General features: G+C 30.2%; 1 non-coding gene across 1 annotated transcript; it reads left to right on the top strand.

Moving 5' to 3' along the window:
* Positions 1–13,125: 13,125 nt before the first annotated feature.
* Positions 13,126–13,199, top strand: TRNAI-AAU (transfer RNA isoleucine (anticodon AAU)). Its single transcript has one exon. It is a non-coding gene; the product is annotated as a tRNA-Ile (tRNA).

Here is a 13,199-nt window from a genome sequence, read left to right as displayed (position 1 = left end):
CTTGTTTTTTATTTTTATCAGAAAAACTTTCAAAGTTAATTCTTTCAAGTTCATTAGTTTTTACCGATAACAGTGATAAGCTGTTTTATTGTTAAGTTTTCTACTGTTCGTGTTTAATTATTTTTAATTTACTGATCACAAAAGTTAGTTAGCCCTTAGTGTTAAGATTGGTGGTCTGCTTAATTTATATCTATGTGATTAGTTAGTTCTGAGGTAACAGCTTGAGCCCCCCATGTTTCTATTTTTTTTTTGTGCTTTTTTATTCTTTTATATCAGGCTTGGATTGAAGAGAATCACTCCTCGTAATAAAATTAAAATTAGTAATTAATTGAATCAAGTATTTTTTTAATTTATTATATACATATTATTTTTTTTTAAACATACCCATTGTTATAATGTCAATATGGACTATATCCAAACTTTCTATGTGTTATAACAGGTTTTTTTATGTCACTACTGATCAGAATAGCATTGATATAATTCTGAATCCAATTCAGAACCAGTTAAAAACTTAATAGACTTTAAACCATGTATAATAAGGAAAAATGTGTAATAAATCTTCCACTTATAGCTTCCTTTCCTGTTAAGACATCGCCTTGGGCTACAGCTTAATTTCCTTAATAGCATGTACTATACAAGGTAATGCCAAGAAAATACTTCTTTGAGATATATTATATTGGCAGTCCCTAATTAAACTACAACCTCTTTGTTGTAAATCACGACGCCGTATTTCAGCTTAATGCTCTATATTCATAATTCAGTGCTCTCTAGAAAACGTTAGCCGAGCAGGTTGAATTTATGATGTTAATTATCAGTTGCTTCTTCTTTCCTGTTGACCAATGGTGGTATGGAAACTATCTTATTAATTCTACCATGACCAACTCTTAAATTCGCTCTTATTTCCATTGGATTAAATTTTGGACATATTTTAGTTAGACCTGATTCTTCAAAAAAAAAAAAAAAAAAAAAAGAAGAAAAAAAAAGGCTCTTACTAACGATGCAAAATTTGAGTAACTCCTGTTTTAGTTACATTTTAGATATTCTCGAAATGATACTTGCTATGAGAATGAGGGAAAGAAGAAAACAAGAGTATGCACCATCAAAATCTCAAATACCTCACAAGTCATCAAGATAAATCAAAACCTCAAATAAACTACAGCATCTATTATTATATAATACCATTTATTTCATGTAACCCCATTACAATAAATAATCATAATTAAATACTAAACCACATTATATAACCTTTTGGCAAACCCCGATATAACCATATATCTTATAATTCAATCTAAGACTAGAGGCTTATCTCCCTATAGTACCATTCTCCTTTATTTTAAAATCCATTAAATACAGTCCACTCAATTCGAACCAGCGATACTATCAATATAAAATTAATTAGGGTAATATCCCCCAACTTTTACTCCGGGGAATATCTGAATTAAAACCGGATAATATTTTATTTTACATATCAGGTGGAATAATAATAGAAATGCTGGAATAAAGAGTTGAAATTTATTTATTTTTATGCTATAAATGGTATTAAAAAATAATACAATATGAGCTACAGAGTATATACAGTTATATAATTTGAGCGACGGTTAATACAATTAAATGAACTGTTGTATAATTTGGAAAATCGGGGTCGGTCCGCCGTTAAGTATATTCGTATATGTCTGTTTTCTTTAAGTAATAAACTGTTTCAGTAATGTTAGTACTATGTTAATTTACCAAAGTTTCCGAATGATATGGGAGTCCGTCGTCTACTAATTGCCTAACAGTTAGTGATACTTGGTTGTCAACACGTTTAATTAGATCAGTGGTAGTCAACCTTTTATATAGGAACCAGAAGCTCTTGTTACTTATGGTGTCGTGGGCGCCAAAAAAAAAAAAAAAAAAATGATTTCTTAGTGTTTCGCGATTGTTACAAATTGAAATTAACAACTATGAACGGATTCGTTGTGTATATTTTAACATTTTTTGTCCGTGGTCTCAAGCAGTTATCTAATGCAAATTATTTATTAATAAAAAACCTAATTCAAAATTAATGAACTATTTAACTATTTACTGTAATGAAAAACGTTTGGATCAGGTTCATATATTTATTGACCTCGTTTAGCATCAAATCTATTTATTGACCTAGTAAAATAATTTGAAAATATATAAATTTAAATATATTAGTTTATTAATTGTTAAAATTTTACATATTCAAATTTGCTACTCAATATTCTATCTCGCTCTTTCGATACGGAACTAAAAACTCCCATTACAACACATCACTAATCCAAACACTTGATTTACCTTATTTTGCGAAAATATTAAAATGACGCGTTGCCGTGATACCATCAGAGGTCTGCTATAAATTAAAAAATAAATTAATAAATTGTTGTATAATACGACAAATTATCGTCTCAATAATAGCACAGCACACTGCGGCGCGATGGTGTTGTGCAGAACCTATTTATTTAGTGCGCTCTTAATTTTTCTAATGAGCGCGAAATTTAAAATTAAGTAAGATCACATGAGCCAACCACAAGAGATCGGTGGGCTGCAAGATGAGTATAGCTGGTCTAGATGATATACTCAGCAGCAAATATTCTTGGGTTCGTTTAGTCTTTAGATGTAGTCAAGTAAGTCTTACATTCTGGCTTGATGACTTCCCTGGAAGTACTATAATAGCACTCCTATTCCGTACTCTTAATCTTACTTAATTTATTTTCTTTTTGTGTTGGTCCATGTTGCCTACTATTTATTTAATACTTGTATGTGTTGTCAGTGCATACAGGTTATTAGAATTTCCTTGTGTTCTGGTGTTCAGATAAACAAAACTGTGCGATGAGCCCAATTTAACTTGAAATATATGGATGTGTTGTATTTAATTTTTTAATAACGATAGAATGGACTTAAATAGTCTGTGAAAAGAAGAAGTTTTTTTAATTTGTTTCATAATAGACCTTTCGTAACGTCAGATAAACCGTTTTCTCATTCGATTACCTTTTTTTTTTAGGATTATTAATTTAAATAAAAATCGCACATTCATTTCATATTAGTTGCAATTAACCACTCATTCTTAAATCAAATCAAATTGTTTTTATACTACCTTGAATGTATCCATTAAAACTTAAGCAGGCTGAGCTAACTCTTTTAAGATTCCAATTGACTATAAAATCTATCGAGTATTTCAATGACAGCAATAAAAGAGTTAATGACCTAGAGTAATTGCCATAGTATAATATAGTCTTGGAGTCGTAGCAATAAGTTAGCTGGGAGGCCTTGGCATCTTTATTAAGTTGCAGTAGAGCTGTGCAAGGTCTCCGCGTCGTGCTTGTACCGTCTACCTATGCGCCGTGATCTCCAACTTCAATATTATAGTTTTTCATATTTATAAAGAAATTAAATATTTAAGAAAAAAATTACTAAAAAATAATATTTCAGTTTTTTTTACCAGGGCGTGATTGGAATAAGTATTTTTTAAGGGCTTAGTATCCATATTAAATAAAGTTGTTTACGTCAAGTTCAATAATTAATTTGTAAATAGTCTTAATATTTAATTTTTTATTTAAATAAAATTCATTTTATCCAATTTTAGTCTCAAAACAATCTATATTGCTTTATAAGTCCGACGATTCGCCCAATTTGGTCATCCTCAGGGACAATTTTAAATAAAATTTCAGAACCATATCAATTTTAAAAAACATTCTTCAGGATTAAATAGGAAGAATTGACAAAATAGGTTAATTGTGGACTGAAATTAATGACCTGGGCAGAATAGTCTGCATAAAGTTTTTTAAAATTGATGTGGTTTAAAAATTTTATTTAATATTGTCCTTGAAGATGGACAAATTGACCGAAACGTCGGACTTAAAAAGAAATATTGATTGTTTGAGACTAAAATTGGATAAAATGAGTTTTATTTAAATAATAATAACCAGTCTTAAAAAAGTATAAATCTTAATATTTAATTTAATTTAGAAGAAACAGATGTATTCATATTTATTAATCTCTGGGGCTCCACTAAACCTTCGAATTCCTCTCGTATTCAATCCTTACAATCCAAAATCCTTCGTAAAATCCTGAATGCTCCTTACTTTGTCACAAATAAAATCATACATAAAGACCTTAATGTTCCCTTTGTAACCGATCTAGCCCGAACCAGATATCACTCCTTCCATTATAAACTCTCTAACCACTCAAACCCTCTAGTTTCTAATCTTGCAACCTCTTCCATTCCTGACAGTCCTCCGAGGCGCCTGAAAAGAAGATGGCCACGAGACCAGCTAATGTAAAATATCATTAGAGTGCTACCAATGGGTAGTTTCTCTACACGCCTGTAACACTCCAATTTAACTTAGATCAGATTTACTAAATGTATTATAATGTACAGTTGTAAATAGCAATAAGTAAATATTAAAAAAAAATATATTTATTAATTTTTTCGGTTGATTCTAGAGACCTTGTAGATCTTAGGCCGCCCGTACCCGCCTTTTTCACTCCTGCCTGCGTTGGGCTGCTGGCATCTGTTTCGTATCTTTGTTGATTCTGTCTATCCATCTGCTTTTTTGTCTTTGCACGTTTGCCTGCTATACTGGCATTCATTGTCCTGCTCATCTTCACCTCCTTGCCTATCATGAGATCATCTATTACCTGACCAGTCTCTGCAAGAAGTTCACTGTTAGTGAACACACTTCTCCACCATGTGTTAAGGCTCAGATCCCAGATAGCTTCTGTAATTTTACCGGAGGAATTTTCATTCAAATCTCTAGATTCTGTTTTCCAGAGTACCGACCTCGAAGCCGTATATCAGAGCTGGGCTTTATCATGGCATTGTTCACCCTTATTTTCTGATTTTAATATAAAGCATATAATTGTTTGTATTATACTATTTAAATGTAGGAATACTGTGTCAGTGGGAGTTATTTGGTTGGCGTTGCCTGTCAACAATCAGGCTTTTAATCAGCTGCCTAGTCGCTGTTAGTCGTTCGTCTGATTCTTTTACCAGACCCTGCCTGCGTCCGTTATGTGGTGTTAAACATTTCATGTTATCTGTAAAAACTGGCAATACAGCCACTGGATTTGATGAGTGCCATTGTCGTATTTAATTTGATTAAGGTTGGACAATTGGATACCCTAATTGTATCAGTATAGACGTGGGCCAACCAACTTTTGAAATTTGTCTACAAAAGAAGTCCTGCTGGTATATCATGAAATACCTCTGACCTATCGCAGTAGCAGGCATTCAGTATTTTTTTTTAATATACATGGTTATTAATTTTGTAAATTTGTTTATTTCTTTTCATTATTCAGTTTGCTCATTTGATTTTATCTTTAGAGTTACTTTTATATTAATTTCAATTCTTTATTTTATTTCTACAATACAATTTAATGTTTTATTTTGATCATACGTTAATGGTTTTATTGTTAACGTCATTCTAATATTCATATCCGAGCCAGTTTTTTTTTTTTTGGAGCTTCCATCAAAAAGAATACGCTGATTTGAGGTGCCTTTGACAAAAGGCGTTAATGAATTAAATTGAGACTGTGAATTGTTAAATATTTTCTTGGGGGTCAACTAATAAGAAAAGTTTAACGATTTTCTGTAAATATAAAAACTTCTTCAAAATCGTTGTTTTGGTGAAAATAAAAAAAAAATTAAAACAGTTTTCCTGCTTTTAAAGTCCTAAAACTTTTTAAATTTAGTACATTTTAGATAAAAAACAGAGAAAAAATGTATAATTAAATCTAATTTTATTTGAGCATAATTCATACAGTATACATTTTAATTTTCCGAATTTCCGAAAGTTTACATCTTTTGAAATATGTGGTCGTTAAGCCTTGTATTTAAAAAATAAATAAAAAATACGATTTCAATACTTTAAAAATTCGACTTGTCACATCTATCAAAATGTTTATGCCTTCATGAATTTTTTTGAGATGTCCCTAGAACATTATTTTTAATTTTTCTAAAATGGTACTAAGTTTTTTCTGAGGCATGATGTGTCACAACATAAGCAACGATATGTTGAGGACGATAATACTCAAAGATCAATTGTTTTCTAATATTTAAAAAATAAAGTAAATAAAGCCGTATCTTTAAAATGTTTCGGTTTATTTTTATAAATATAAATTGAAAACATGATATTTAAGCTAAGTTTGACCTGCTTGTTGTTATCTAAGGAACATTGATGTTTAAAATGCTCAAATTTTTCTTTCTATAATAGAGAAAATGGGCCCATAACGAAAGGAATTATAAAATTATATTAAATAAAAATTACTCAATTGTATTCATTAAATCAAAACGTTAATTATCAAAATTCAAACGATTCAAATAAATTAATAAAGAAATTATTTGAAGATAACCAATGAGTGGTTAATGTTAATTGTTTCCATAATCACATGTACACTGTGGCAATGTACAAATGAATATATGAAAATTAAAGATGAAAATGATATATATTTTTGTGAGTAAACTGAATAGGGGGAGGACCTGATATCTAGTTGAGGCGTTGTTTCCAGAGTGCATGGCGGTGCAGGTTATAGGTTTGATTCCCACCCGGGTCAGTCAAAATAGATTTCTAGTCAACCCGAGAAATGAATCTTGACATTCTCAGGGCTTTATAGTTCCTCAAAGGAACTTTTTATTTTTTTATTTTAGGAATTTAGGAAAAAAAAATAATAGGTGAAAAAATATATATATTTCTTTATATTGGAAAGAAACTTACAAATTTTGTTTACACTTATATGATTGATGACTTTAATATTGCTGGCTTATAAAGTTGAATATTAGATTGGAATGTCTACTTCTAAATCCAGCGAAACCACCTTTGAGAGAAAACTTTCACTTTGATCGTCCTTAGGCAATAATTCTGGCCATCTGTGCGGTATCGCGTGGATCACTGAGCGGGCTTAATCACTTTTACGAAAAATTTCTTCACATAAGAAACAAGAAATGTTAAATTCTAGTAGCTGGCTGGTTTGACTTAAGGACTGGAGTTGCCGCCTACTGTATAAAATTACGACGTGAATAGACCGAAATTGTTAACAATTCCTTACATATTTTGATGAATTGCATGCAAACGGTGCGGAAAATCGAAAAGTCCTAGAGGAAAAAATCGAATTGAAATCATCTTAATAATCATAATAAAATGACAGCGATATACGCCTTCAGGACGCTCAAAAACTGCCCTATATGAATTCATCTTAAAGTATAATTTACTCCTAGAGTCTTTAAAAAAAAAAAATGCATCCCATATCCTGTTGGAAATTAAAGTATGATGTGCGCTAAAAAACTGGAAGTTTAGAGAATTAAATTTGTCCTCTTTTTGGATGACTTAAGATTTAGTTTAATTTGGTTTGAGACTCAAATCAAAATTCAAAGTCAGTATAGGAAATAGGAGGAGTGAACATGTATTCCGGGTTAAGTTTCCTAACTGAAAATATGAATTAAGGATCCCAAAACAAGAAAAAATAAATCCTGTGAATATATATCCGTTAACGATTTGTTTAGATGATATTGACGTCTAAAGATCTTCCATATATATAGCTTTACCTTAAGTTAATTTGAAGGAGATGGTCAGGGCTGCCCATCAAGAATAAAGAAAAAATAGTTATTAACTATTTATTTTTTGCCGACGTTTCGACCTACATTGTTGGTCTTCATCAGTACTACAAAAAGGTAGGAGCGATTCAAGGATAAAAAAGTGCCATAGAGAATTAAAAGGTGGAGATATATGAACAAAAGATTTTCATTACTAGGAATTATTTAGTTTATAATAAATAAATTAATATGTATTCCAACTACTTTATTAAAAAAATGTGAACATAAACATTTATATGGTTGTTCAAAGTGATTACTTAGAGCATTAAGACAGGCTCAGCATACTACTTCCAGAGTTAACGCAACTGGAATTTTTATTTGTGGTGACAATAAACAAAATGTCTATTTAAGTCTGGTGAATAGCCTTGACTTTTTAGAAGAATAGTTGAAACTTTCGAAGCATCACATATCCAGTGCCGTTCGGCTACTGCTGCTATGAAAAAAAGATATCGGGGATGTCTTAGTGCTCAATGACTTTGAACATGTAATATTCCATTCTGTATTATATGTTTCATCTAAAGATGGATCAGAAAATTGAGATATATTAATTGTTAATGACTAAATGTCAGTGTCCTGGGAATAGTGTTGAGACACTGATTAACCTTGATGGACTCGTTACGTATGCTGACATTAATGTTTATTTCCAAGAACGTGGGAAAGGGAACCACTCGCCACACATGACGATAGAACGCAATACAAGAATCTGCCTCATCCTCCGAGTGTTTCTCTCTTCCTTTCGGAAAAGAATGAATTTTTATTTTTTTATTTCCTAGTTTTTAAATATTTGCCTACATTTTCCATTGTGGTTAATTCAGTTCGATTTGAAAAATATATGTATATATCATTCTACTGTGAAATTTGATGTAAACATGTCGAATTATAGTTTAAAATAAAATAAATTTATTGAAATTTTAACTTCGTATTATCAATTACAATAAAATATAACTATTGAACCCTCAACATTTTTGTTAATTAATTTTAAATATCCGACGATTCGGCCCACCTTTCCATTATTAAGGACAATCCTAATTTAAATTTCACAACCTCACACTATCAATTAACTTATCTACTCTATTAGTTGGTTGATAGTAATATAAAAAAAATTGCAAATAAAAGAATTTATATTTAATGAGATAGTTAAAAAATACAGTCTAATTTACTCTATTATATTAGGCAGGTTTTTGGTGAATAATGTAAGAATGTGAAATTAAAATTAATGGATAGGTTGCATTAAACGTTAGATATTCAAAATAAATTAAAAAATTAAGACATTTTATAATAATTGATAGTCACAACCAGTCACAAACAACTAATCAAAATAAATATAAAATTCGTAATAGGTTTTTTAAAGATTTTAATGCCGTTTGGTTGAGATACGAGTATATATCTCACTACTCAATATTTTTCTGTTTATTTTAAATCCTGCTACGATAACATCACCATTTTTGTTTTTATTGTTTCATTTGTAATGTATTTTAATAATTAATAAATATATAAAAATAATAGCAGAGCGGCTTAGCTCAGTGAGTAAGACACTGTGGTACTAACTCTTAAGGACACGAGTACGAATCCAGGCTGTTACAGGTAATTATTTATTCTTTTACCCATGAGTAAACCTTCAACTTACAAATGAGCCTTTATGAAGTGGTTTCCCTAAATCTAGGAAAAATATGGTGGTTGAGCGCAATCATGAATAAATTACCTCCTTGCACAGCCTCTGTTCAAGAAATATTACTTCCTTAAAAAGTACGGAACCCTTGACCCTTTATTGGTTGTAATGGTACAGATTTTCATATTAAAACAATATTACTACGAAACATTGTTAGTATTTTTTATATTCCTTTGGAAATATATATTTTTTCTAATTATTCACTACTAAAACGCGATCTTCTAGATACAAGATTTATTTTATTGGAATATGAACTTGAATACGAAATCTTCCGAATAATATGCCGAATTTTTAACTTCTCTAAAGCACATTATTTCGTTTAAAAACGGAAGATATGGGCAAAAGGTGGTCCCTGCAATAAGCATATTCTTAATAGTCATTAGCAGCATTAGCGCCCCTTGTGGCCAAAATAGTAAGAAAGAATCTGGAGCGTGTATGGCGTTTAGAAATCGAGAGATGAGCGCCATTTTTCTTTAAAATTATCTTCGTTCTTCCCCTGAATTCAATTATGATGCGAGAGTAACTCAAGGAAGTGGTTCCCTGACTAGGATCGAGAGCTGGTAGAGAGGAAGATGAGAAGAGAGAAGTTTATCTAAGCGGGCTCACCCTAATATCCATTTCTAATTAATGCACATCGACGCATCAATATAAAGGTTTGACTTTGATTTTTGATTGACACATTAACTTCAAAATTATCAATCTAACCTAATCCAAACATGTTTCTTTTTGGCTACTTCGATATAATCCTGTTGTTAAACCGTCGAGTTTAGTATTGTAAATAGTTTAATAAATCTAATTTTTTTCACTTTCTATTCACTTAATTAAATTACATACAGTCTAGTAATATTAATCCAACCAGCATATAAGTGGGGTAGCCTTCAGCCCCCAAGCCTTCAGTTGAAGGAGCTCTTCATACACACATCTTAAAGTTTTGTTAACTGTGATATTTTTGTATTTCTACCATATATTTGCTAAAGAAAATTGTTACAATTCTTACCTTCTTTATTGTAAATATATATAAAAATATTAATATAAAGGTGGTAAGAAAAAAAATATCTAGTAGACTGGTCGATGTGTGGCTTGTCACAATATCACAAGAGGAGATCATAGCACAAAAAAAGGCAATCCTTCCCCGCCGGACCCACCCTACTAAGTCCCCCGGGGTGCGACGGGCCTATAATTTTGAAATGTTAGCTTAAAACGGGAAGAGGAGACTTTAAGATAGTTAAATCGAGCAATGTTTAAAAAGCACCTGAAATTGAAAAACGGCGTTACATATACTAAATTATATGTACTTTTTTTTTTTTTTTTTTTTTCTTTTTTCATACCCTCCTACAATGATGTTATTGAATATCTGGTACATACATATAGGAGGAATGCTATATGTATATCTGGGTGATGATACCTTGGATTGCCTTTTGGCATTATAAGGTTAGTGGCATTATAAGGTTAGATAAATTATCTGTACTTCTTTGAAAAAGAAGTTTTTATGTACTTCTTTGAAAACTGTTGATATTGGAGTTAGTCTATCTTTCTTTTGACGGGAGGGTATTTGAAGTATTTTAACAGTGAATAATATAAAAATATCTATTTTAAAAGTAACCAGGATTAATTTCAGTTCAAATTAGGGTCATGAGTGAAAGTTGCCTGATACGGGAATACAGCAATATTTCCCTCTTTAATGTAGAATATAATTACTGAAAGGTGCTATATAAATAAGTTGCACTATATTATATAGTGACAGAGCGGAGCGAACGTGGCTCTATTCCAATGAGGGCAGCTGACTATTTTGCTCTTCCCTTACGGCAACCGGTTGCCAAACGTAACCCTAGACCCTGACAATGGCATTTCCAGGTCTTCCCCACTTCCAAATTTCCAAGGGCCACTACCTCTTCTTCATATCATTCTCCATCTGTTTGACAACGGCGTGTCCTCTGGAGATGGAAAATATTTCCTAAATTTCAATGCTGGGATTATCCATCATTAAAAAAGTTATGATAAAATAGGAGATATTCGGATATTAAACTTCAAAATTTATTTAGAGTAACCGTTATATTAACCTTGTAGGGCCCACTAGGCCGAACTGATGTTAAATTTTAAAAAATTATAAATTTTATTTATTTTCACTCACGCATGAAATTTCACTTTCTAGCTATTTTCGTATTTTATTGTCTTCGCCCTTTTATACGTTTCCTTCTAAATAATTTTTTAGTTTTTATTTTTACCCCTCCAAGATACTTGTAATGTATTTCACATTTTCCGGTAGTTTTGTCTTCTTTTTTTACGTACTTTTTGACTCAAAATCTTGCCACCCTCGCTGCTGACCTTACTTGGATTTCCGACGTCTTCCAAGCGTCTAATGTTATGTTCTCTTTTTTCTTATCTTTCTTTTGCCCCCTCCTCTTTCTTTTTTTTTTTCCTTACCCACATTATTAGTTTTATTCGCTATATATATTATTATTGTCATCTTTTCTAATTACTTCTTTCTCTTTCTTAACTTTATGTTTTGTTTCTTTATTATAATATTTGACTTACATATTTCATTAGTTATATACATTTATTTATTTTTTCTATAATTTAAATTTTTAAATTATTATTATTACTAAATTAAATTATTCACATTTCGTTGTTTCTTTGCATTATATAAATGTATATTTTTATTTCATTAATTATGCTATTTTACTTACATATTTAATTACCAATATATACATTTTATTTCCCACTTCTTTCATTACTTTTTTTTTATCTATATTCATTCTGTACAATTATTTACTTTAATCATTCTGTGTATCTTTTTATTCATTGGTTGTTATCTTCTTTTTTCTTCTTAGCTCTGATGAAGGTTAGAAATTAGAAACGTTGGTAAACACTAATAAATAAGTTTTAAACTTATTTGTATTATTCTCTGACCGCACTCCCAACCATTTTCTTCTCATATATACATGTATTATTCACGATCAACTATATTCTCATCAAGCTATTTTAATATTCCAGAAAATTTTAACATCTCTAAATTGATATAAAGAATTAAAGTACTATTTTTTATATTAATACGAGAAAAACACATTATTTCATGAGTTGTTCTGTGTTAAACAAAGTTATATATTCTTTCTTTATTTTATGATGAATTGAAATTACCATATCAGAGCTTCTCATTAAATAATGTGTTTCTATTGCATTAACGTAAAAAACATGACTTTAATTATTGAAATAAATTGTTGAAATTTTCTAGAATGTGAAAATCGCTAGAAACTTTTTATGAATAATAATAATAGATATAATTTATAAATGAAATTTTGAAGTTTAATATCCGAAAACCTATTACATATTCTTTCTTTTCTTACAGTATATCCTATAGTCATTTTTACTGATGGAATTGTGAGGCCTTATACATACACATAAAGGACTTAGTCAATCAATTTATTAAATTATTAACATCAAAAATAATATATTCAAATACTTAATAAAGCCTCTTATAATATAAATTAATAAAAAATCGACAAATTTCCACACAAAATTACATAAAAGATTGCAATCACTATAAAACTGTATTTATATGAAATTTACGATGCAACAGAATCACTTCGATTTTAAAAACCGGCCATTCAGTTATATATTGGAATGAAATACTTTCCTTGTAAATAGCACAAAATTATTAGTAATTTTACATATTTTCAGTATAAAATATTTTGTTTATAATAATTATTTTTTTTTAAGTGTAAAATAATTGGTTTGAGCATAAAAAAAAAAAAAAATACAATTTTATACACATATATATTTAAATAATATGTTCAATGTAATAAGTATGAGTTACTCTAATATATTCTTAAATTATAAGCCCAATGGTTCAACCCTGACTTCAGTTGGCCCATTAGCTCAGTTGGTTAGAGCGTCGTGCTAATAACGCGAAGGTCGCGGGTTCGATCCCCTCATGGGCCA

Source organism: Halyomorpha halys, unplaced genomic scaffold (assembly GCF_000696795.3).
Source record: "Halyomorpha halys isolate HHAL.00 unplaced genomic scaffold, Hhal_1.1 Scaffold943.1, whole genome shotgun sequence".
Lineage (NCBI taxonomy): Eukaryota > Metazoa > Arthropoda > Insecta > Hemiptera > Pentatomidae > Halyomorpha > Halyomorpha halys.
The sequence above is the reverse complement of the archived record's forward strand: the minus strand, read 5'-3'. Positions and strand labels throughout refer to the sequence as shown.